The following is a 27905-nucleotide window of genomic DNA, read 5'->3' on the forward strand; positions in this document are numbered from 1 at the left end:
ATATGGAGTGAATGTATTTGTAGTAGCTTGCAATACTGAGGAGATGTGTTTGCTGGAATTTCACAAGTTTATCTGAATTTGAGATCGGATAGTTTGATAAATAAATTTTGGGCAGAGACTCTGCTGGGTTATCTGCAGTCCTTACTGAATTAATGGGAACTTTGTTAATTTTGAACTCCATGAAAGCAGGTAGGCTGCTATCTGAGAAGGAACCATGCTGTTTGGGAAGTACTCCCGAATGTGTCTAATGTTTTATGTTAAATAGTGTGGAGCATCAGCTGCTATAAGAATGTATTCAGGTTACAGGCTTCCACAATTCATGTTGCTGTTTATGGTACCTAGGTAGCTCCTTAAGGAACTTTATTTTAAAGAAAAATTAAATAACATAATTTTCTTTTCTCTTGATGACTTTGGTGATTCTTGTTAAGAGCTGTGAAATGTAACCCTCTGCTAAGAGCCATGTATTTGATGTTAATCTGCACAGTCTTGCTAACAGTATTTACAGCATTCCTGAAGTATAAATAGTGAGTAGATCTATTTAGCACATTATAATTTTTTTTTTTTTCCTTATCAGAGAGAGGTTCTTGCTGAGGTTTTGTTGGAATGATCAGTAAGTGGAACACAGAGATAGTGTGGAACATTAACTTCTTTCCTACCAAATACATGTTAAGATGTTATTACCTCATGTATACAAAAGGTTGTTAAACACATTTGGCTTAACATGGAGAGGATAGCCCCATTTATCTTCTTGCAGTTTTTGAACCATCTTTTGACTTCAGAAGAAGCAGAATGTTAAATTTAGCAGTGAATGTCTTTTATGGTTCAATCTGAAATGTGATAAAATTCAAGCGATAAGAGATACTTTAATTTTTCCTGCCTGTTAGTGGCTACAGCCTTTTTAAGCAGAAAGGGCTTGTAGTTTGGGGGTATTTTTTAAAAAAGGTCTAAAAGACAGCATTACAAGACAGCACGAACAATGAGATGACTCTTTCATATTTCATTGACCTGAGGTGGTGGGTTTTCCTTTTTTTTGGTACTCTTAGATACTGCTTTTGTCTGAATTAGTTCAAAAATTTAGTTGTGCTGGTAGAATGGAGGTCTAACTTAGATACTGAATTCTATCTGAGAATCTGATTTGGTTTCTTCAGTTGCTGTCCTAGTACTTAGCTATATGGATATATTTTTTTAATAGTTATTTGAATCCTGAAACAAACTGACTTAAGCCTTAAGGAAAAAGAAAGCAATTACTACATGATCGCAACTTTCTAGTTTAGCAAATGCATAGCTGACAATCTGATACAGTTCATAAATCTTTAAAATGTTACCTCTGTCTAAACTTCATGTCAAGAACTGATATTGTGACAGAATGTACACCTCTCTTTGTAAGTTGGAGTTTGCTTTTGCTACGTAACTACACCACTTCTAACTCCTATCTTCCAAAGGCAGGCTGGGATGAGACCCCTTCCATGGCTATTCCATTTCAAGCTTTGCAGTGAACAACAGATATCCTTAACTATCACCTTTGTACAGCTGGTATGCTTATCTGTGGTGTTTTCCCCTGAAACATGAATTCCAAATGAAGCTTTCAAAAGTACCCACATCATGTTGAAATTGAAAAGTATTTATTTTCCTACTTCTGTTATGCCCCCTCTTGTTATGGGCAAGAGGGAACTCACCATATGTATACAGGGCCAAGCATTTATTGTTAGTCCTGTTACGTTTTTTAATGGTCTAATAATACAAACTACCTAATTAATACAGGAAAAGCCTCAATAAAAATAACTTTCAAGTCTTTATCCATATCCACATAACCAGTAGCGTACATGTGTCAGAAAAGCAACACTGAATTTGGTTTTGATGTGGTGAATGAATGGCCATCTTCAGCTTGTAGCTCTTTCAATGAGATTTATCTTTAAATTTGTATGCTTCATTTGTGGGCTGAGGCAGAGGGGATTGAGTGATTTTAGGATCTGTTGCAAATTTATGAACATTACCAAGGATAGCTTGTGCTACTGCATATAGCAGCAGCTTCAGAGCTGAAGCTCGGTGCAGCAGACATCTGTATTTGATGGAAGAGAAGAGACTGATGGAGATAAAAGAAATTCAGAGACAAATGGTAGCTGGTAAGGTTCAATAATTTTTCACTCACAAAACCTAATTTGGCTGAATTTCAATGTGTGATTTTTTTTTTCTTTTTTAAGCAGATGTTGCTTCATAGGAGCGCACATCTTTGTGTCTTAAGTCAATTTAAACCCAAGTGTTTCAGTTTAGCTCGCTCAAGAAACACATCAGCAAATTTAACCACAAAGAAGTTTACACTCATTGAAACAGATTTCTGTACACTTGTGTAAAAGTGATTTTGTTCCGATAAACTCTTGAACTTCCCCAAATTTGTGGTAGGATGGAGAAATGTTTTCTGGAAATTGTACAGACATGTTGATATAAGAAAGGACAAACTGTTTCTGTCTTCGCTTTAAACCACCCAAAGAACTTACATTTGAAACCTGTAACAAAGCATGTGTACTTGTATTTTTTGAATGCAATAGTATTAAAACAATAGAATTGTTTTTGGTACAATTGGTTCTATTAGTACAATAGAATTAAGATGTTGGTTTTTTTGTGCCCTAAGCTTGTTACTGTTATGCAAATTTAATCAAATTTCATGTAATGAATCCCTTGATGGCTGTGAAGGCTATTGATGGTGCCGTGTCACACTTACCACAGAAGATGAGGGGAGGTAGAGCTCCCGAAGAGGGAGGTGCTTCTGAGCTTGAGGAGCAGGCCCAACAGAGGGCTTCAGGTGCCGCGGCTCAGATGGGAACTGCCCAAACTGACACACTGGAAGCAGGAATCTGCCTTCAAGGACACAGTGATCAAGGGAAGGGTTTTATACAGACCTTGTACTTTTATTGTGACTGACTCAGTTGCTCTGACTGCTTTATTTAATGTGTTGTAAAGTTGTTTGTTTCTTTACTACTCTGCAGAGGGATGCATGCCCTCACTGTGCATTCATTGACTTCTTGAGTTTTTAGCTGTGTACAGTTGTTGTACAGCATTATTCAGAGACAGCTGGGTTACTGAGATGCTTGCAACTATATTTGCCGTATAATTTCCAGATATGTATACTTTCAGATAGTTTCTCTTACAGTAGATTATACAAAATATACTTTGCTAGAATAAAAGTAGGGGAATAGAATAAAGTCAAATAAAGTCTATAACAGAAAAATTAGAGCTTTAAACAGTCCTGTGTCCTGAGAGGTAACAATATTAATATAGGTTCCAGAAAACTGAATGATACATGATTAAAATGTGGTTTTATTACAGTCTCCTGACTACTGCATAAATATTTCAAGGAAGAATTAAAGTAGCACAATATGGATCTGAATCTTGCTGTACCTCCAAATTTAGGAGAATGATATACCAATACTGTGGCAGATGTTTCAAAGGCATACATTCACATGCTGTCAGTCGTGACCCAGGTGGAGCTGAATTTTTCTCTTTAGCGCATCAAGACATAAAGGAACTTTTCAAAAATGATACATCTTGATAGTTCTTGAATATGTTGTTGCAGTAATATAAATAGAGGAAGAGTAACATTTGTTTCATTCTAGTTTTTTTTGTTGTGGGTTGTTTTTTGGGCTGTTTTCTCTTTTGTTGTTGGGGGTATTTTGTTGTGTGTTGTTTTGTTTTTTTTTTTTGGGGGGTTTTTTTTGGCAACAGTATCTGGACAAATTGACTTTTCATACCTGCATTTTATAGTGTGACCATTCCTCACAAATACTATTAATCATGTGACTTTATGTAGAATACAGTTAAATGTTTCTGATCAATTATTTAAAAATAAAACCAAATATATTTTCAATACTAGTGCTGGAAATATATAAGTATTAGGGAGGGGGAGGGGAATGAGCAAGGAAAAAACAGGAAATATGCAAATTATTTTCTGTAACTTATCAGAAATATTTTGAAACAGGAATAAAATGGTGTGAAAGAAGGATCGAGCAAGATAGGAGCAGTAGTGTGAGTTGGGGAAGAAAATAAAGTGTTCAAGGTGTGAATTATGTCGGCTGTTTCAGAAGAACAATGTTCAGAAGCCCAAGTTGCTGCTTTAATTGTTGGAAATAAGTTCTTACATGCAAAAAGATAAATGATGCAAACTGAAGTAGCAGGGATCAGTAAAGGAAATGCCAGGAGTTCAGGGCTATAAAGAGTTTTCAAAATAAGACTTTGGTATGAACTTTCCTGCAAATAAAATATTGTTAAAGATGGTATTATGCTGAGTGAGAGACTATTTTCATGAAGCGGTGGGACAGAAAATACTTGCTGAGAATCTAGACTTGTGAAAGTTTTATAATGAATGGTATCTACCAAGACAGAGCACTTCATCTGGTGGTATAACCACTCTGAACCTTAATATTTAGCTGTAGCAGTCAGTGTGGATACTGAAATTCTGAAGGATAACTAACAAACAGTATTTCAGCTATAGTTATTGGCTGTACTTCTTTCAGCTCAGGGACACATTGGTTTTGTTGACTGTTACGCTGCAGCAGTAGTTAGAAAGTGACTGGAAATAGGATAGTTGAGAAATACATAGAAATGTTTACTCATCAGTGGTACAGATAACATCCTCTGTGCAATCTGTACATCTGTGCTGCAGTGAAAATTAGATCAGTAGTGCTGGCACTAGTATGTCAGGCAAGTGCAGTGAATAGTGACAGAATAGATTCTTGGAGGCAGCTGGTGACTTGCTGCTTCATCTGAAATTTGAGTCACACCAAGGGAAATGATGAGCCTGTAGTTCTGTATAACAGAGCCTCTGGTGATGGGATACAGCATACTGGAGAGCAGCTTCACAATAGCATGTGCAGCGTTGTTTTACTGAACTAAAAATGATGGGGAAAAAAAATATCAGTCCAATTGCATAAAATTAGCTTTCACAGCAAATATTTGTTTCTTAAAATTTATGTATAAGATTTTTAGACTAATTATACTATTTAGGTAATAGTTATAGACTTAATTGGCAAAGGATACTCACAATAAAGCAGAATAGTTTCAATTTGACTATGTTCTGTCCGATCAGGCTTGTTACTAATATTTGGAGATAGAGAATTCCAGATAGTTTTGAATAATTCAGTGAATAATGCTTCAAATGTCTCCCTTATGGGACATTTCATTTATTGACTAGAAATCTAGATGTCTAAATCTAGTTAGCAAAAATTCTAAGATACTTTTCATATAAGAAATCCTGTGCAACATTTTCTGACTATGTTGTGTAGCAAAAGTGATGGCATGTATAAGGCTTAAAGCCAAACTCGGAGTAGTGAACTCATTTGTCTCAGTTGAAAAAGGCAGGGAAGAGGTCACACTCTTCCCTTTTTCACTTTGAAGTAAGTAGTCATCTGTGATTAGATAGTACTCAAGAGATGACAACTGAGGTGCTGGGGGGGTGGTGTGAACCCTTCACAAATGAACCATATTGCTTGATATTAGATACTGAATTAGATCAAGAAATTTGAAGCAGGAAGAAAGGAAAACTTTCTTGAATTAGAGATTATTAGAAAATACCAACTGAAAAAGTTACTGTAGTAGTATACCTACAGAAAACATCTGGAACAATTGTCAAGATAGTGGAGGTTTTGCTATGAAAGAAACTAGCTTAATTAGAGACTGTTTTAGCTGACTGAAACAAAGAAAACCCACTAGAAGGTATAGCAGTTGAGGCAAGGAACAGGGTTAAAATGTGAGAAGCGTGCAGGAAGGTTTTCTGAGTGAAATGGCCCATTGCAGTCTATTTCTGGTTTCTCTGTTTTCAAAGTTTAAGGTATGATATAAGAATACTTTTTTGCTCATCCATTGCAAGAAGTAATACTGATAGGGATACAGTGAAGCATTAACTACTAAAAGTAGGTTTTATCTTTAAAGAGTGTGCAGTTCTTAGGTATCCCCTTTTTTCTGAATCTGTGACCACAATACTAGCTGAAGTATGATTACTAAATTTAAAATATACTGTAACAGATTTGTCTGAAAAATTATGACTGATCTCTCCCACCTGTTTCTGAGGTGTCCATAAGTTGTTGTTCTACTATACTGAGCTGATAGTGGTAACCTTTAACAGAGGATATCTTTGAGAGTCTTTTTTTCCTATATTTTTATGTGACCTGGCAACACAACTGGAACTGAAGGGCGGAGATGCAGTTCATCCTACAGTCCTCCTTCAGCAACTCATTCCAGAACTTTGTCAAACCACCATGGTCCTTCTATATCTACCTAGAGAAGAAGAATCCAATGATATTGCTAATGTCTATGTTTGCAGCCAATTTCAATCAATCAGAATGGAGAGAACGTGTGTAGGAAAAGTGAATAGTCAACACGGTGGCTGTAGAAAGCTTTGATTTTTCTGTTTATTTTTTTAATTGGCCACATCTTCTATCTACCCATATGGATCTTTCTGAGAATTCTGTTCTTCAAGATAACTTCAACAGGTTGAAAAAGAATTTTCCACTTAGAAATCATTGCTTGACAGGAAAGTAGTTAACATGTCTTCTGTACATAAGGTAAGTATAATAACAAAGATGTTTCTTTGACTGTGTCCAGAGTAGGTTGTACAATGCAGCATTCGTCAAAGCAATACTTTGATGTTACTTTGGTGTTACTTCTCCTCCTGATTCTAAGCTGAGCTACCTTTATGTGGAAGATGGGAATGTAGGAATTGTTAAATAAAGCTTTGACTGAAAAGATATCTTGTATTGTCTTAGAAATCTTATACCTTCCATTTTTTCCAGAGAACCTACACAATATTTCTGAAGTAGTCCAGATGACATAAGTCTTTAGACCTATACTTAAATGTGTAAGGAAAATATGTTTGAACTTTTGCACATTGTCAGTTTTCCAAATAATATAACATAAGGTTCTACTTGGCTGTTTGTGTTTAACATACCTGGTTCTCTCTGTGATAACATCGCACAGGCCATACAGATAGGTATAGTTGAGTGGAAGAATATGTAGTCATGAAATGAGGGCTTGTTAGGCTTTCCTTTCAACAAACAACACGTTTTGGAGCAGTTCTGTACTCATTTCAAGAAGAAAGCTTCTAAAAGAAAAAGCAAGAAAACTGACAACCCCCATTTTCTTATAGTTCAAATAGAATTATATTCTCTTTTGGCTATGTCAAGTAAAACTTTTTGACCTGAAAATTCCTTTTTTTTTTTTTTTTTTTTTTTTTTTCCTGATTAGGACAAGTTGTTCTGTTTGTTGACAAGGACTTGAAGAAAGCAGCTGTTTGGTGCACAAAAATACTAGTGCTTGATGATTTGTAAACACTGGCTAACTACAAAAGTTGAAAATTGTTTATTTTTTTTATTTCTAGCTAGTGTTAGGGGAGTTTGGGTTTGAGGTGGCAATTCAGTCAACATTTCATTTGAGACGGGAGCTGATAACACAACTTAAACTTTTGATCCTGCTTTGGATTCCTAACAACCAAATTATAGAAGACTTTGTAGGCCAGGTTCGTAAGAACATGTGACTGGACTGAAATCAGGCTAGAGGACCATATACTATTATTCTGTCTCTAGAGTAGCACAAGTATTTATGGCACTACCCCTAATATCTCTGTATATCTTAATTTTGTGAACATCTGGAGCCAGATGTGGTGTTTTACATAATTAGTTACCCTCACTGGATTGTTATTCCATGAACTTGCCCAGTTGCCAGTGTAATTTTTAGTTTTCACTTGTGTTTTGCCAAGGAGTACAGCAGGCTTATCACCTATTGCGAGGAAACCACTTCCTTTTGTTTTAAACCTGTCTTTTACTAATTCATTTTGATAACTATTAGCTCACATATTAGAGTATACAGTGATATTTAACTGCCCTCTCTGTGCCACTGACAACTGTAGACTTTGTAGTCATGGCTTTTAAATACTTGAGTAAGCTGATGCATTTTGTCATTGCTGTTGCTCTTTGAATCCCCCCCCCCCTCTTTTTTTTTCTGTATCTATTTAGATGAGGTGATCAGAACCTAACACAGTATTCAAGATGCAGCCAAACTGAATTTATACTGTGGTCTAATGATGACCTCTCTTTTTTTTCTGTTGTTTTCCTAATAATCACTAGCATTTCATTAGCTTTGGAAAAAAAAAAAACCCGGAGTATTGGCTTGATTTTCATAGCATTATCTAGCATTACACCAGAGCCTCGCTCCTGAATGGTGACAGTCAGCTTAGCCTCCATAGATGTAAAAATGAAGTTAGGATTTTTGATGTGTAGCACATGACTTGCACTGAATTTCATACACCATTTTATTGCAAGTTGCAAAGTCTTACTAAGATCCTCTGCAATTCTTCACAGTTGCCCATTGTACTTCTTATTCAAACAAACTTAGTGTCATCAGTAAAAGCATGTTAATTTATTGTTTGTCCCCCTTTTCTAGATCACTTGTGCGTGTTTAGGTTTACTGCTATCTATAAATTTGTTCAGCTTTTGGTTGAACTGAAAAATAAACTGGGATTAGAATTGTCATGATTGTAATTTACAAACTGTTTACAGGATGGGTCTCTGCCCATGGTATCAGATTAAACATACCTGCTTTTGGTTTTGAAAGTCCCTGAGGGATCTCTTCCCTGTGCTGTCCTGTTCAATGTTGAAGTCTTGCTCCTTTATACTAAGACAGCTTCTATTGCCTGTTTGTCAGCACTTCTCAACTTTCTCCCTCACTGTTCTTCAGTGATCTCCATTAACATAAGCAAGCTGCTTCACAATACTATTATCAATTGCAGATAAGTACTATCCTTTGCCAGTGACTCCTGGAAAAACAGTCTTGACTTGTTTCAAGTCATTATGTCTTCGTTCAGCTTCTGTGAAATTACACTGAAACCTCTGCCTGGCATGCTGTTCCTTTCTCTGTAATCATTCCTCAGGAGTGATCTCTTATCTTTTTTTTTTGTTGTTGTTTTTTGTTGGGGGGGAGTAGATACTTTTTAATGTAGCAGGCATTGTAGTAGGAGCCTGTCTGTATTTTATGAATGTTACTAATGCAGGTAAATGAAGTATTTTACACAGCAAGGAGCAGCTGCTGCTTAAATGTAGCAGAAGTCCTATAAACATGTGCATTGATAAGGATGCTTACTGTAGTATGGGGACTGAGATTCTAATTTTACCTCTATTGTGCCATTAGGCTTTCAGGTGAAGTTAAAAAAATTTTCAGTATTTCTCTCAATTTTTTTGATTGCATAAGATGTTGTGGTATGAATTGTGAAAGGTAAACATGGGAGGAGATTGTGCTTTATTTTCCTGCACCCTCTTGTTTTTGGGGCTGGCTTTTTACTTGATCTGAATGTTTAAACAGTATTAGGATTCCTGAAAGGTGCTACATTTGTTTGCTGTAAAGAAATCCAGCCATATTTTGAGCTGTATGTTCAACAGAGGAAGCAATTGGACTGATGTGGGGCTGTGTAACATATGCTTTAATATTTGAAATCAAGTTAGGTAAGCTTAGCACAATGAGTTGCCTGGATATGGGTGAAGAATGGGCCTGTTATTCCCAGCTGAAGTGAGAAATATGGAATGTAATATAGAAGGGAACAAACCACTAGGAATTGAACCAAGAAGATTAATTGGGAGTGATAAGCTTTATTAGGAGAGGCAGGTGCAAAAGAGGTCTTGAACTACTTGAAGAATCTGTAAGGGAATCCAGAATTCCTGAGTCTCAGACTTTGTTAGTAGTTGGCAAGTAGCCATGAAATCCACTAACAGAAAATGTGTGCTCCGTTTCTCTCTCTTGCTGGTTCACACAGCTGTTGTAGGTTATAATCTTGTATCAGATAGGAATGCCAGAATCCATGCTGCTACTTCAATTTTAATTTGCCCCCCATTCTCCCTTTAAGTATATATTATAATTGTCTTTAATTACATGTTCACACACTGTCTTTCACTGGATTCTTAACGCATGGCGTGGATGGTATTTGGAAATGACGGTTGTACAGTTAATGAAGCTGTTGTCTCTAGGGTTTCTGCTGTAACTTGGTGCAGAAATTGAAAGTCATGTAGTGAATGAAACAAATAAATGAAGGAGAAGAAAAATTATGGTCTTCCAATGTAAGCCATTCTAGAGTACTGAAGATCACTGTTCTCACAGACGTGGTCAGACATGAAGGACTCTCCTTTTTTTCTGCCCTCTAATTTGTATTCCCCGCAAGGTGTTACTTAGACATCTTATTTACTAATATGGTTTCTAACTTTGAAGTTGTTTAAACCAGCTTTTCATATATGTCCCCAAAGCCTTGTTCATAAAAATGACTTTAATACCTAGTCACTTGTGTGGTAGGCATCTTGGAGTAGATTTTTCAGACACCAACACAGTAAGGAGGAAGGATGACTTAAGTTAACTTGCTGGAAATCTGAAGGAAAGAAAATTCTTAGAACTCATAACTACAGTGCTGTGTAGTGCCAGGGTTCACAGTTTTAAACTTGTGTTACACTGAAGAATCAATATCCTATTTCAAAAAGGAAGAAGGCTTAAGAGATTTCAAAACCAGAATTGCATTGTTACCTTTTTTTCCTCCCATCAGTTTGGAGGAAACCCCAGGAGAGTACTGTACCCCGTGTTGTTTTAGGGTGGTCTGTCTCACTCTCCTTAAGCTCATTTTCTGTATAAATCCAGTGGAAGGAGATGGAAAACAAATCTTGGACTCCTATCACCATCTGGTTAAGGCCCTATTCACTGGGTAATTTATTTAATAATACAGGCTTTTTCATGTCTGTGTAGTATTTGATGTGAAATAAGCATGTCTACCAGAGAATGGTATGAAAGCAAGACAGATGATAGAATGACTAGCCTTACCAGTGTTAGCAGGCTTAGGTGTGAACTGCTCAGCATTTGCATGATATAAGCAGTTGTATTTATGTACTGAAAGTAGATGCCTTAAAATCCCTTTGGCATTTTGTAGTAGTTGTGCTTTTCTGGCAAAATGTTGGGTTTAGAAACTTGAAACGCTAGCTAGCACCATTCCTTGGCCCTACCTCTGAAGCCAAAACACTTAAGATTTGCAGCCCGGGTTCCTTAACATGCATCCTATCACGCTGGGGCTTTTGAGCTATAGGACACTTGTTGCCCTGGCATAAAGTAATGCCCATGCTAAATGAGGACAAAGTCCCCTTCCTTATAATCCATATCTGATATTGGTCGAATTGAATCTAGCTGTGACTTGACTGATATCCCAGTGTGAAAAGGAATGAAAAATAAGAGTGGACAGTAAACCTCACATTTTGTGAAGTGGCATTGTATTTAAACCATTCTGTGTTTTTTTGTTGTTTTTTTTTTTAATATTTTTTAATTGATGTGTGTGGAGAAGTATCATGTCACTAACCAGTTTGTTGTTAGATCCCTCTGAAGTCACCTTCACGAAAGCATTTTGTCTAGCAATCCTTTTGTCATCACCAAACATGGTTAGAAATGCTAGAACATTTGCACCCAAACACAACAGCAAACACGTTGAGAATTAATGATTAAAAAAAACAACCAACAAAAAAAATCCCCAAAGATGTGTGCTATGAACACAGGGAATGTATGTGTGTGGGGATAGTTGGTGGTTGTGAGGCTATAGAAATATAATGGGCCACTGAAAACATATCCTTTAATATTAACTGTGATGTCTTATTTTCCCCATCTTTAAAGAAAGACATAACAATGTTTACCTAATGGAATTTTTTATAGAAAATAAATTAATGTTTCTAGAGCGCTGAGATACTACATCAATGAAGAAGTTGGAAGAACACATACCTGCTCAATTCAGAGGAAGATGTAGCTACTTTTCAAAAAGTAAAGTGTAAGAACACATTTTAAGGATGAGGAAAATTCAAAAGTACTAGTGCATCTTTTTTATAGTATGAACTTTAAAGATTTTCCGGTATGATAGTGTTCCGTTTTTAATGCCATATGTAACAACTGTAAGTGTAAGCCTTTTTCAGAGCTTTTTCTGTAAATTTGAGCTTAAAAAGTAAAATTTTGACTGTGGGTAATTAGGCGTGGTTATATGCCATTATTGTAAAAGGAACACCAGCAGAATGCTGTACATTCTTTTTATGTTACTGTATTCTTTTTCCTTTTTGACATAATTAAGAGCAAAAGTAAATAAAATCCTTCCCCCCCAGCCCTTTGTGGGAGAAGAAAACTGGGGATTTTTTGCTTTTAAATTTCCATTTAAATTATTTTCTTGTATACAAAATTCTCAACTGTTCTTAACAGAGCTGGGATACGATCTCTTTCTCAGAATCATCAGCCCCATGTTCTTGATCACTGTCTTCCATTCTTTCCTCTTCTTTACTGCACTCATGTTTTTCTAGAAATTCAGCTTCTGAAAAATCTCAATTTTCCTGAAAGGTTTTATTACCAGGTAGACAATAGCAGATTAATAACAAAAGCAATAGAAAAGAATCTGAATTTTAAAATGTTTGCACTAACTCCAATTGCTCAATTATTAAGGGTTTCAGAATTCTTGAAGATGACCTTTAGTTGAGTTGTTAACCAGTTCCTATTCAGTTTTCTTCCAATTAGCTATAGAGCACTTACAACCTGATATTTCAGAGTGTGAAAATCAAAGCTAACATTTCACCTTTTTTGAAGATTACTTTTTTATCATTAATGATTTCTGTCTTTTTTGAGTTGCCTTCTGAATCACTTGCGTTATGTCAAAATGCTTAATACTGGTGTGTACTGATGAATGGATTTCAACAGAATTAGTGTTAACCTGATCTTTGTTAAAAGTTTGGGGAAAATGGAGTAAAGGGAGGGACTCTGGTGTTTTGCTAAATGGAGCGGGTTCTAGGGAAGGAGCTGTAGTTTTGCCTAGGATTTCCCTATTGCCTCCCCCCCCCCCAGCAGTAATATGTTTACATGCTCTGTTGAATATGTGCACAGCAAATATGGCTGCCCTCAGACTTTCTGTGCCTTTGCTGAAAAATTTGTGTCTGTATAAGAATGACTTCTCAAGAATTTCTTGTAACTTAGCTTTTTTTAGCACAGTTAGTCCAGCTAAGTTAACTAGAAGCTCTGGACAAAATAATGACATCATGTACATGCAGGTCACCTGTGGCACCTGTGAAGTTGGTAGCACAGGGCATCAGCAGTTCTGTGCCTGCACAAGTGCTTCCATCTGGAGTTCTCAAACATCTGCATCCTCATTAATGCAACATTCTCTGATGCAGTTCCTGGGGAGATAGGAAAGGATGTGTGTCACTTTTCTCAGTGACACATGTATTATAGCCTCTGATTTTTATTTTAATTTTTCTGCAGAGCTATCGCAGAGAAAAAATGCCTTGCATTTTATGGCTGTCTGTTGTGGTTTAACCTCAGCCAGCAACTAAGCATCATGCAGCTGCTCACTCACTCGCTTCCCCCACCCCCGAAGTGGGATGGGGGAGAGAATTGGAAAAAAAAAAAAAAAAAGTAAAACTCGCAGGTTGAGATAAGAACAGTTTAATAGAACAGAAATGAAGAAACTAATAATGATAATAATAACAATAATAAAATGACAATAATAATAAAAGGATTGGAAATATACAAGTGATGCACAATACAATTGCTCACCACCTGCTGACCCCATGCCCGGTTAGTCCCCAAGCGATGATTCCCCCTAGCTCCACTCCCCCAAGTTTCTATACTGGGCATGACATCACACGGTATGGAATACCCCTTTGGCCAGTTTGGGTCAGCTGCCCTGGCTATGTCCCCTCCCAACTTCTTGTGCCCCTCCAGCCTTCTTGCTGGCTGGGCATAAGAAGCTGAAAAATCCTTGACTTAGTCTAAATGCTACTTAGCAACGACTGAAAACATCATTGTGTTATCAACATTCTTCTCATATCTAACTCAAAAACATAACACTATACCAGCTACTAGGAAGACAATTAACTGTATCTGAGCCAAAACCAGGACACTGTTGAAGGACGACTCATTTAAAACCGTAGCTTTTTATGGGAAGAAAGCAAGTTTATTACTAATTCTTTATATTAAACTTCAAATCGTGTGATGTCCTCCCTTGACCTGTCATGTCTTTTCCAGGCTGAAAGGTCATAGTCTATTTAGCTATTTCTTCTGCAGAAATAATTTGGTACCTTGTTCTTGTTACTTTGAAAGTGCTCAGGTGCTGGAAGAGCAAACTCTTATTTAAGATGCGTCTTTGGCTGGTTCAGCTTTAGAGTATGAGCAGGGGAAAAAGAAATTTAAGACTTACCAAGGCCTTTTAGCTCCAGCTGAAATAAACCCTTATATATTTGTCATTCCTTTTCCTTCCAGACATCCTGTTCAAGGTACTACTGTGGATTCTAATCTAAACCTTATCCACTGTGATCCAAATCCTAATGCAATAAGAATGGATCTTTAGGTTTTGACTTGATCACAATAATAGACTGTAACTATCCATGGAAATAAGACTAATTTTTTACTTGAAACTTAGTTTTAACCTTTTTGCTGTACCACCTGTGAAAGACTGAGCTTGCCACTTGATACATTTGCCTTCCTTTGCCAAGGGTTTCTGAGACCAGGTTACATTGTTGAGAGCATTACACAGGAGGAAACATCTAATAACCAGTCAAGTATTCCACCTAACAAAAAGGTTACTATACTTAAATGCACCACAGCAGTTTGATTTGTGTTATCTTAGGAGCAATTAGAGCACAAAAGTTGGAACTGAAGTGCTTTGTGATTCTGAAGGAGAGACAAACATTGAGACTACATTGGTTTTCCTTTTTGAATAGCAAGTAAACCAAAGGGAGGTCAAGGCAGCAAAGATGTTATGCATTTTGCACTTCAAAAGATCAGTGTAGTTACTGGTTTGTTTTTTAAGTGATAAGATTAAATATAAGGAAAAGATTTCTAAAACACTTCTTAATCTCTGCACCACAGTCATCGTCATATCACTTTCAATTTCATAGTTTGTGTTAGGACCAACAAACAATAAAAACAAATCAATTCCAATTTCAAGGTTTGGAATACTTCTGAACTGTTAGAGACCTGGATGAATGTTGCAGTCTAACAAGACAGAAATAGCTTTTAAAAGTTTCCATGCAAACTTCAACTTTCTCAATTTCCTGTATTGTATTAGTAGTTTAGTGTCTGAAAGTAAGTACTTGAGAGAAGGGTTAAATGTTCAGCAGCGCCTCATATCCATGCAGTGTGTATAGAACTATCTGAGGTATATCTTTTCTCAGCCATAGTTTCCTTTTAAACATCAGTGTAAAGATTGATTCTGAGAAGATTTATGTACAAGACAAAATCTATACAACATTTGGACTAAACTTTTGAGGCAGACTGGTAATTTTCAGTAATCAATCTGCTTTTAAAAATCAAACTGTAACATTTATTAACGTTTTTTGTTTTGTTAGATTTTTGTTCTGACTGTTATGTTTTAAAATCATTTTAATGTTCAAAACTATTTTAGTGAATCTGCAATTGAGCAAGTCAAATTTATCTCTTGTCCTGCAAACCAATTATATTAAATTACAGTCATTCAGAACCTAAAGACTGTAATAACTCTGACAGAATTATGAGCAAACTAATGGGTCATTTATTATCAGATAACTCTGCTTTCATTGAAAATGAATATATACTCAGCTATTTTTCCTTTCTAACTCAAGAATGGCTGTTAAACTAAAAATCTTGAAAGATTGCCTGCTATATTACTCTAATACAGTTCTACCTCATACCATGCTAACAAAGATCTATTAGATTGGAATAATAATTTACCAGTAACAGAGCTGACCAAGTTAATTTTTATCTCAATGGAGCACTTCTCAACACTTTATTGTTTTCTGTCAGACGACCATAGTCTAGGTAATATTACCTGGGGGGGGAAAATCATCCAGTATTGCTGTTGCCAAAAAGAGTATCTGCATCAAAGAAGATTCTCACCATGCTGTCTTCCTTACCAGAAAGTAGAACACGTTTTTGTTTGGTAATTTCTTAGTAGGGTATATGTGTGGAGGTAGTAAAATGTCAACAATAAAGCAGGCATCATGGAGATATTAGATGCTTGGCTACTCTCCTAAAATTTGACAAATAAAACCATAATTATGTATGCAGATAAATTTGAAAATACATATATTCAAAACAGATATGAATGATTTATTGCTTTTTATAGAGCAACAGTAGTAATCACATGCAAATCTGGATATGAGTTATCTGGCATTGATACAGTTACTGTACAAAACTATAAAAGGCAAACTGAATTTAGGTTCTGAATATACAAACATTTTGAACTGCATATTATTTTTTGGGTTAGGGATTTTTTTTTCCCCATGTGCATATCGGTATGTTACTTGCTCTAAAAGTCAAAAGTCTTTCTTATCGTTAAAGCTGAAGTGCCTTCAGATGGATGTCAGAGAAACCTGATGCTTCTTTGACAAATATATCTGATCTATTTTGGAATTTAGGTACTAGCTGTGTGTTTAATCATGAGTCTAAGAGGGAAAGACCATCAGTGCATCTGTTGTCTACAGTTGGAGGCACTTTTGAGAAATGTTTTAATAGGGTAATTGAGTGATGTGATCAACTGGCCTAATCTACAAAATCACAGGGAGATGGAAGAGTCTTTTTAGTAAAGGATAGTTAACAGAAGAGTTCAAAAAGATCGACCATCATGATTAATATCAGTAAGACTAAGTGGTATCTAAGCCTCAAACTGCCAAGGAAATAGGTTGGTAAAGGCTGTTAGTTCTGATGAACTTAATCTAAAGGGACTTAAGGTAGGATGATAGAATTTGGAGCTATTCATGATTTTTTAGTTCAATTTGAGATACCAGGAAACTAAATAGGTGTGGAGGGAGATGTGAAGACGTAAGCCATCAAAATACCTTTTAGTCTTCAAAATTATTGGAAGAAGTAAAATACTGGTAAGTGCCAAAAGATAATCGGGTATGGAATAATATCGAAACACTGCTTGAAACTAAGGTATTTTGCAATCCTCTCCCTTCTAAAAGTAAGTACAGAGGAAATACAAAGCATGGCTAGTATTAATTCTGGTATTGATACAGCTCATTACTTTTCAGGATACTTCTAGGGGATCTTCGCTTTCATAGACAGTATGTGTGGGAACCAAACATCATAATTAGGGACATGGTTTAGTGGTGGACTCAGCAGTGCTAGGTTAACAGTTGGACTTGATGATCTTAAAGGTCTTTTCCAACCTAAATGATTCTATGAATTTCTGACTAAAACTCACTGAGACACTGTCAGTTTGCCAAGATGAGGGGAAGATAAACGCTACTTTGGAGAAGGAAACTTTGAGGGACTGAAGACCCATGGCAGAATGGTTGTATTTATCAACTGGACCCTCTTTGGTCTTGTCTCATCTGACCTCAGTTACCTTTGTGAGGCAGAGTGAATCTCTGGTATGGGTGTATTTGCAGTTCAGTTTTGCTCAGACTTCTGTTTCTCCTTTGATTGTTGCCTATTACATTATTTTGTGTATCTTTTTTTTTTCTTGTTCTGGTGTATTATGATGCCTTTAAAGTTTGTCTGAGGGTCAAGTACTATTAACCAGTTTCTTCACTTGCTGTTTGTAGTGATTGGAGGATTCTTGCTAGTTAGATGCTGTGCTTTCTATGTCTTTAAGACCCACACTTGTACTAAGAAATTGGTGAATCCATTCTTTCCAATGAGAATGGGTCATTTTTCAGTCACTTTTAGCACCAGGAACCAGTCCTTTCTCGCTATGTAATAATCTGTCTTAATTATATACACAAATTAATGAAGTCAAACACTGAGATTACACCAGATCCTTAAAGAGGGTATGTCTAGCTGTAGCTAGTATTCAGCATAGACTTCCCTTTCCCCTTTTTGTCTGCATCATAATCTCTGGAACTGTTGTAGCTCTCAAAGAAGTTCTCAGCTGCCCTTTCCCAACACAACCCAGTTGGACTTCATATTAGGGTAAATGTCATTTCCAGGTCTATGGTGCATCTCATCCTGCCTGCTTCACTGCTTCCAGCTGCCTTTAGTCCACCTTGCTTAATACTGCCAAATCATCCCTCATTCTTCTGTGATGAATGGGTATTTTGGCTTATGCTACCTTTTACTAGAGTTCATCAACTCATATTTTCTTTTTTCCCTTTTCATTTTCCTCCCAGAACTCTTCCAAGATTGCACATGTGTGTGTGTGTATGGTTTTGTTTGTTTGTTTGGTTTTTTTTTTGGTTACAAACCTTAATAGCACATTCTACCTTAAATTCTTGGGCACCAGGTAAAGTGAACTGGAAAGGCATGAGTTCAGTGAAAGATAAATTCTCTGGTCTTGAGCAGGAGGGCTTTTGTACAGGTGTAATATGTGTAAATGTGAATATACATTTTGAAGCACTGTGATTTGTGTGGCAAGCAAAACAACCTATAAGAGAGTGCCTCATTGATACAAAGCCTATTATATCAGTCTGCATTTTTTTATCGCATTGGTGTTTTTATTAGCACCATTAGCTGTTAATGATCTATTTAGAGAAAACAAATCAGGAAAATTAGAAATAAGAGGCTACCTGCTACTAATAAACTAATAATTATTAAGTATCTTTCATTAAGGCATCATAAAACCAATGTGCTACAGATTGCTTTTTAAAATAAATCTTTCTTATGAATGAGAAAAAATAAAATGTACTAAGAATTTAAGATTTGGAAAACTCAATCTCTATATAAATATGAAACACCAGAATTATCTATGGTTAAATTCTTTCTTGCTGATGAATGGATACTGGCAATGGCTTGCTGATTAAATTTTACACTTGAAATTATTTTGACATGACATTTAGATAACCCTTCCTGCAACTGTTTTTTGTTATAATGATGAAGCACTACTTCAGTCATCATTTAGTTATTTCAGTAATTATGGAGAATATAAAAGAGCAGAAATTTAAGGCCAAATGCTCCCCCTGCCCCTCAAGCCCAATAAAAAACATTGTTCTTATTTAATGGTCCTCTTCAATTACTATGTTTTCCATTATTTTGATCTTGTTTATTTGTGGGAAGGATGTTTGTTTTTAAGATATTATTTCTTGTAGGTCTCTCTGTGTAGTTGTGTTCCCTAGGTGTGTGCTTTGTTTTCATTTAAAACTTTGTGATTTAAATGGAATTTAAAAATATCAGATATGTGAAGGTATTCTTCCTTTTAGTTTTTCTCCTAGTCTTACAATTTTCTTCTCTAACTGTAACCTCAAGAGTATCATTGTTTCTAGCCATAACCTTTTCTTCTAGACTCAGTTTTAAATGTGTTGTTCATTAGTTAGCTGATCATAGAGACAGTAGAATTTTTCCCATTTTTTGTTTTGATACTCATTTTATCATAGAATTATAGAATCATAGAATGGTTTGGATTGGAAGAGACCTTTAGAGGTCATCCAGTCCAACACCCCTTTGCTTTTGAGCAAAACAGTGTCCTCACTGTATGGAATTTGTGTCCACATGTTGATTTGACCAAGGTATGACAGTATACAAGTAGTGATCTGGAGGGAAACCATTTATGTCTTGTTTTCATAGTACAGGGCATTAGGTATTTACATTTCAGGTTAGAGTGAGAGCTTTCCTCAGCTGTGGTTCAGACAGCCTCTTAAAGATTTCCTGTAAGGAAATCACATTATCTTCTTGTACCTAACTTGTGCTACTCAAGGCTTGCTGCTTTATTTTATATAGAAAAAAACAGCCTTTAGTCAATCTATAAATGGAGTTAATTACTTGTTTCTTTCAAACCGGTCACAATATTTCACTGATTTCTGCAAACCCTGTCAGCAATTTGACTAGGTTTAGCTTTGGTAAACATGGCCTTGTCCACCTTCCATAGTAACAGCATCCTCATATACTAAAAATACCTGGTAACCCATGTTATTGTAGAGCCCTGTAATCATATGCCTGTAAAGCAACACAAAATGAAGTATGAGTCATTTATTAGAACAGTTCAACTCCTGTGTGACTTGAGAAAATATGTATACAACCCTATCTTAGTCATTTTCATTTCAAAGTGGTGTATAAGCCTTACGCCTCTTACTTTCCATCCATAAGTTTACGTTTATGCTAGCAGTAAGCTTCCGTTATGCCTTTACTGAGTCGTATAAAGTTCAAAATTGGTATATATATGTTAAAAAAAAAATCAGTGGCAAAACATAGTGCTCCTTATTTGAAACTTCTAGCAATATTGCAAAAATTGTTTGACACTTAAAAGCAATAAACTTGAAGAAAAATGCAATCAGTTAATATTGTGTCAGGAGTCATGAAATGTGAAAGGTTTCTCTGAGATTTCTGTTAGGGTATTTTTTTGTTTGATTGGAGGTTTTTTTAATGCTCTGGTATGAAAGTGGGACTTGTGAAATTTCCTTTTTCCCCACTCTGCTAACATCTGTCCAATATAATGTTTTTTGGGTGCTTTTCTGCACTTACATTTGAATTATTGTCAAATTCTTGCAGTTTTGTGGTACTCTGATAGAACGTTTAATGTCTTTCCCTCTTAAAATTGTTTGAGTATTTCCATAAATTGCTGAAAATGTCTGATGGGGGTCATTTTCTGTTTAGAACTTAGCATATCGACCATTAACATCCTCTTCAATGTGATCTGATGTGTGCTTTTTTTTAACCATAGTATTGATATTTGAAAAATTTATTTAATGGTCCCATATTTAACGCTCGGGTGATTCATAGTTCAGCTTATAATGAAGAAACTGGGGGTTTGGGTGTGGGGTTTTTTGTTGTTTTTTTTTTGTTTTGGTTTGGTTTGGTTTTTTTTGCTGTTTCTGTTTCCATTCTTGAAGAGTTCAATTAATTCACTGAACAAAATACCCTGATGCAGGATTTCTGGTTATTGACATCTGTTGTTCATGATACTTGGGAATATAACTTCAGTTTTCCTGTACAAAAGAAACTATGTACTAAGCTCAATTGCAAATTGAGTCTTCTTGAGTATCATTGGCAAATCATTTATGTTCAAACTCAAAGACACTAAAGCACCTGCAAAAATGGTGAAGTCTTCAAATGTTATAGCAATGTAAGCCATAAGAGGGGGGAAGCTTTGTTTTCTTCCATCCTTTGTCTACAGGAAGGCACGAGGAATCTAATGCTAAAGAGAGGTTTTTTAAATGATGAGTAGATAAAGAGAACCATTCTGCTACATAGGGACAAGGAACTAGACTGAAAATCTAACAACATATTATAGAGGTGATGTCAGGTGTGAAGAAAAAATTAGGCTTGTAAAGGAAAGAAAGGGCCTTTGCCAACTTGGAATCTTAGATTTTGCTGTTTACGATTGTGCAGACTTGTGTTATCTAATGGAAAGGTTGATGAAGATGCTGCATAGTTGAAAGACAGTTGGAGAATATGAAGAAATAAGAAATAACAGTACAAGAATTAGTTGGCTGGAAAGAAGTAAAATTATTACTAAAAGTTTAGGGGGGCTCTGAAAGGAGGGAAAAATTAAGTAAAGAAGGTACAGCTGTGTAACAAGCATTTCTATAAGGGCATTTTAAGCAGTGCAAAGGATTTCTCTGGATGTTACAATTGCAGATATTGAAGGGGACAACAAAAATAGAATAGCAGATTTAAATATTAAAGAATGGTTTTAATGTAATACCATGATTTTTTAAATTGATTGAAAAACTAAGAGGAAAGTGAAATGTAAGAAAATATTTGAGGGTAAATCAAGCACCACCAAAGATGAATTGGTTTCTACCAAGAAAAACACGTCTGTTGTGGTGATGTTGAAGTGTTTTAGTTTTTCTTTTTCAGTAAGTAAAGTGAGCCAATATAGGTTAGGAAAAATATTGACTAATTTTGAAGTAGAAATCAATAATTCTCAACTGTGTCTTTTTGTGTTAGATAAAACTTGCTGCGCTGTAATTTCTTTTTGGTGTATCTACAGGTAAGTGACAGCAGCCATGTAGTAGTGAGTATTCCAGAGGAAACCACCACAGGGTGGCATTAAAAAGTAGTGCTCTCTTATTTTGAGTGCTAGTATCCTTAAACCATCAAACTATGTTGGTAAAGCAAAGCTGAAAAAAATGTTGAAAAAAATGTAGTCAATGTAATGGGACATTAAAAGACTTCAGTTCTGGCTCTAAAAACAAATGCTATTTCATACTTTATTGTTTATACATGAATTCCTGGAAAGTGGATACTTCAGATATAAAATGCAATTTTTCTGTCTTAAGACTATGATACACTATCTATTTAACAGGCAATCAAGTGCATCCTTTGATTTCATAAGGCTTGTTTTTGTAAGGTTACTTAGCCTTGTCCTTTGTAATTTGCTCCCTTTATCCACCAGTAGGTGTAAAAGGGCTTACTTGTTCCTAAAAAAATCCCCCCCCTTATAAGTTGTCACTGTTTTCCTATTTATAAACTAGACACTAATAAATGTTTTGTCAAATAGAACTAAATTGGGTAAGGGGATAGAAGTCTCAAAGATAGAAGTAGGGTGTGCTTAGTCAGTGTCCCTACTGAAGGAGTGGTTTCAGCATGAGTTCAGAACTTGGTACAAATCATACAATCTAGATGGAGCAAATGCCCTAATTCTGCTTCTCATTAGATGCCAAAGAATATCTTAAAAGGTAAGCAATTACAAGAATGCCTCAGTTGTATGGAAAAAAGCTTCAGTTGAAGTTCAGACTCAACTACCAGAGAATTAATTTGGAAACTAAACAGTAATATAACTGGATATATGAACTGTGTTGGTTTTTTTCATTCTATATTATACATATTTACATATGTTCTCTGATATTTAGTAATCGAAGTGCTAGGGTGTAAGCCCTTTGCAAATCTTCAGGCTCCAGTTTCAAATACAGACCTTTGAGTGGAAGTGCCAAATCATGTAGCATACTTATTTTTATCCAACACAAGCTAACTATAAAAGGAAAAAGGACTGACTGAAGTTCGTACCATTGGAAAAAAAAAGTAATGAACTAGAAGTATCTAAAAGTCTGTTGTAGAATGAATAATATTCATCTTAAGTGAGAGTAAATAAAAAGAAACGTCTCTCATTTAAAAAGCCTATTTTTACGACCTTGAGTTATGGTTTCACATATGTAAAACTACTTTTTTGTTGCTGTTTCCTAAGTATTTATTTTATTTTTTTAAAGTCAGGCTCCTCTGAAGGATAAATGCATGGCAGTGTTTGTAACTGTTTGAAGTCCATTTCCCAAGGCAGAATGAAGTTGGTCCAAAAGAATACAAAAGAGATTGTATTAGAAGTTCTTGGTATCAGTGTGTAAACTTGAGGCTGTGGCACTCTGGGGTATGGTGCCTCAGCCAGTCCTCACTGTGGAGTGTTCCCGCAGGCCACGTCCTAATCACATCTTCTGACAGAACGGGGCCAGCATCACGCTGCTGTGGTCCTTGTCTAGAATGGCAGGAGAGAGGAAACATGCTTCTGCAAGTCCAGGGTCCTTTTTTGATGTCAGAGCACACAGAGCAATGTGTCCTTTGGCTGTGTTTCCACAGCCAGTACCAAGAACAATGATGTGCAGACAAAAAATGTTATGATATCCAGTTATTTCCACACTTCATGCTTATCTTTGGTTTCACCTGGTCTGAAATGGCCAACAGGATATTTAACTTAATTTCTTAGCTCCCTATGCTTTTTACATTGACTATTTAGAGCTCTAAGCTCTGCATCTCACCTTTCCATATTACCAAACAGAAAATTATTTGCACTAATCTAGACTTAGAGCTGATCATTCTGACCTGAAATTATGAAGTTCAGAGGGCTCCTTGTTGGTAGCACATGAATTTCAATGTGTGACTCAGCAAAGCAAGGTCAGTGGAAATGGGGCCCCAAGTGCAGTGCCTTCTAATAAGAATAGTTTCAAATATAACCTTCCATGATACCAAGGAAGTGAAGGTAAATGGAAATGATTTCAAGTTTTTGAGAAGAATATAAATGAACACATGGTATGAATGTTATACATAAGCATATGTTTTTGTGGTTTAGTTTATTTAATTGCTAAATTCATCCTGAGTCCTTATTTTTAAGTTTTTGGGGGAAATGGATAAAGGATCCTACATATGTGTGTGATTATTTTCCTGCTTTTTATTATTACTATCTTTAATTTATATCCTTCTATCTATAGACATGGTTAGGTAGATAAACATTAAGTTAACTGTCTTCTCTATGGGAAAAGAAACTAAGGTATTCCAAGCTTGAAGTATGAATGTGGTAGTCTTAAGTGGAAGTCAGTTGGTCAAACACTGGAACAGACTTCCTAGAGAGGTGGTCGATGTCCCAAGCCTGTCAGCTTTTGAGGCATTTGGACAATGCCCTTAATAGCATGCTTTAATATTCGGTCACCCTGCAGTGGTCAGGCAGCTGGACTAGGTGATCGTTGTAGGTCCCTTCCAGCTGAAATAGTCTATTCTAAGTAACACTGTTGTTGTCTAACTAAAAGCTTGAGAATGACAATGTTATGAGCCATGAATTATGAATTACTTTTAAAAACAGAAGTGGCTGCACAAGACATGCTGAAATGCCTCAAAAAGCCTCAGACTTGGTTATTTTCCCTTGTTAGCTCATCCACGGTATATTTATCAGATTGTAGTGTGTCATTGTAGTTGACTAAAAATGACAAACATAATGTCCCTAATGAATTATTTTTCACTCAGAACTGCTCACAGGGTGTTAATACAGCTTATGGTCACCTTTTCTTCAAGCTGTTTTTTTGCTGGAATCTAAAAATCCTTAACTTTGCAGGTTTTCTGGGTAACAAAAGATGTATAAAAATACTTAAAAACAAAACAGCAAGTGGTAGACTACCACTGGTAGCAGATAACAATTACAACTTTTGTTTTCTTCGTTTTTAGTTGAAAATAAAAAGCAGACAAGTGCAAAAGTGCTATAGGAAAAACTTATTTAGGGTAGAAGTATATAACTTAATAGTAATTTTGATTATATGTATTTATCTAGTATGCACATTAAGTCCCACTACAAACCACAAGTGAAATTCTCTTTATTTTAGTAATGTCTTCTGTTTGACTATAAGCTGTTTTATTTTTTTAGAGGTGGATGTTCAGCAAATCTCTTTTGATAGCATGGACCTAATTACACCTTCTTAGACTTCTTGCAATCTTGTTTTATTTTCCTCCATTTTTGGGAGCTAAAGGAATATTTCATTTAAGGTAGTATTCTGAAGATGAAAATAGTGTGACATAGTCAAAGAACATCTATTTTTAAAATTCCCTTGCTATTCTGAAGTTGTTTTAAACAGTATACAGCCTATCAGTACTTGGTATTTCTTGTCACATGTTGAAATGAGTATTAATCTTTTTATGTGACACAGTAAAAATGAGTTAGGGCATTCTGCAGTAAAAGACAAAAGGGAAAAGTTTGTGAGCAATGATTCTGGTAAGGCTTGTGTCGTGGTTTCAGCCTAGCTGGTAACAAAGCACCACGCAGCCGCTCGCTCACTTTCCCCCCTCCCCGCCCCGGCCAGAGCGGGATGAGGAGAAGATATAAAGGCAGGCTCGTGGGTCGAGACAAGGACAGGGAGGGATCACTCGCCACTTATGGTCATGGGCAAAAGGCAGGCTTGACTTGGAAGAAACTAAATCAATTTAATTTACTACCAATGAAATAAAAACAAGGCTATCAGGAAGTAAACCCAGCCCTGAGAACACCTTCCCCCCAGCCCTCCCTCCTTCCCGCCTCAAGCCCACTCCCGGCTCTCTCTGCCTCCTCCCCACCAGAGGCACAGGGGGACGGGGAATGGGGGTTGGGGTCAGCTCCCCCACACCTTGTCTCTGCCGCTCCTTCCTCCTCGGGGGAGGAGGACTCCTCACCCCTCCCCTGCCCCAGCGTGGGGTGCCTCCCACGGGAGACAGTCCTTCACCAACTTCTCCAGCATGAGTCCTTTCTGCGGGCAGCAGTTCCTCACAAACTTCCCTGGCGTGGGTCCTTTCCACGGGCTTCAGCTCTTCCCGAACTTCCCTGGTGCGGGTCCTTTCCATGGGCCGATCTTCAGACACGCACTGCTCCAGCGCGGGCTTTCCCATGGAGCCGCGGCCATCTTGGGGGGCCTCCGCTCCCCTCCCTGGGCTGGGGGGGGACAGCCTGCCGTCCCGTCCCACCACGGGCTGCGGGGGCATCCCCTCCTCCGGTGCACCTCCTCCCCTCCTTCCTCACTGACCTCGGTGTCTGCAGAGGGGTTCCTCTCGCATCCCAATCCCCCGCTCACTACCGGTTCCCCTTCTGAAATCTGTTCTCCCAGAGGCGCGACCACTGTCACTTATGGGCTCGGCCTGAGCCAGAGGCGGGTCTGGCTTGGAGCTGGGGAAGCTTCTAGCAGCTTCTCATGGGAGCCACCCCTGCAGCCCCCTCCCCTGCTACCAAAAAACCCTGTGCCACACAAACCCATAACAGCTTTTTTTTGTAGCAGTTCTCTGAAGTTTGATAAAACTTCTGCATTGCAAGTTTTCCATCATTTTTCTTTCCCATGAAGGTACCATTGACTATATAAACATTTCCATAGAGCTTGGTGTGTAGATGAATCTTTCTCTCCATGTAAAATGTTTCAAGTTTATTATATGATGTTCAGAGCTTCAAACTAATTTTGTTTGGTCAGATCTGCTGTGAAGCAGAAACACTGATGCACCTCATATGTATATTTCAGTGAGAACTTGGAGCAATTATGTAAGCCATTGAGCCCTAGATTATGCCAAAACGCTGATCATAACACGGTAGTAAGATTATCTTCTGAATGCCGTAATAAAAGCAGCTACTGTTCATCAGCCACAAAATATTTTTAGAGAACAGAAAGATACACATTAAAATATAGCCAAAATACCAGCAGAGCTTACGGGTGCATAGGCGAAATAAGAGAGCAGATGAAATCGGGATATTTTCACACTTTGTTATGGCTTATGTTGCAGGGGTGGTATCCTCTAACTTCTGGACCAGGATCTGTTTGTAATGCCTGAAGTAACTCTTTGTTACAGTCTATATATAATTCTGGGTTAGCTTTTAAATTGCATAGCTAGTATACCAAGATGCAATAGGTTTCTTTTTTTTCTGTCCCCTTTAAGTATTTTTCTGGTGCTCTTGCAGATTCTTGTCTTCTTGAGAGCTTTAATCTTCTTGATTGTTTTGTATTAGCAGCAGTGCCCGTATACACCTTAGTGATTTCCTTTCTTCAGATTCATAACTTGAGTGGAGTTGATTTGACTGAAAGCCGATAGCCTTGCTCCTCCTCCTTTGTAATCCTTTTCATGGGGGACCAATGCCTGTAAAACCAACTACATATTTTGTAAATTCTGTTTTGAAAGTTGTTGATGTGAAGAATTCAAACTGAGCATTTGATAATTGTGCTGGGCTTGATGTATCTAAATGGATAGTCCATTATTTTGTTAATCAGATCTTAGTTGCTTCATATATGAGGCATGATGGCTTCATACAAGACCATGGTTTGTAGTGCATATTGAAAAGAGGTCTTGTCTTTTCTCCCAAGAATAGTAGATATCGTATATTGGAATGAAGAGGAACACTAATGTTTTAATACTTTTCATAAGTGAAATACTATAGTCATAAATAAAGAATTTGTAGAAAATTCATGTGATGACTGTGCTTCTTTTGTATGATAAACTTGTTTAATATTAAGAACTGCAGCCTCTTTCTATGAACATGGGAAATACTGCATTCACTGTTTCAGTTTTTTTCCTAATCTATATAGCTTCTTTTTTTTAAAAAAAGTCACCTACCCAAACAGCATTTTATTTCTGTAGAAGATTGCAAAAGATTCAAGGACTTGTGGCGAAGTACACAAGCAGTGAAAAAGAATTGCTGCTGTAGTTGGCTACATTAAAACAATTTCACTGAAAGATATTTCTTTGAACAAGCTGGTGCCTCCCCCTGTGAACATTTGGTTACCTGGATGAATGCCCGTTCTTTGCACTAAAGGCTGCAAAACCTG

At 36.7% G+C, this 27905-nt stretch overlaps 1 protein-coding gene across 1 annotated transcript in view; it reads left to right on the forward strand.

Annotated features, from left to right (window-relative positions):
* The window catches only part of CADM2 (cell adhesion molecule 2), a 679799-nt gene that overhangs the window by 60180 nt on the left and 591714 nt on the right, over positions 1–27905 (forward strand). The gene's annotated exons all lie outside the window — the stretch shown is intronic.

This window comes from Buteo buteo, chromosome 8, assembly GCF_964188355.1.
Source record: "Buteo buteo chromosome 8, bButBut1.hap1.1, whole genome shotgun sequence".
NCBI lineage: Eukaryota > Metazoa > Chordata > Aves > Accipitriformes > Accipitridae > Buteo > Buteo buteo.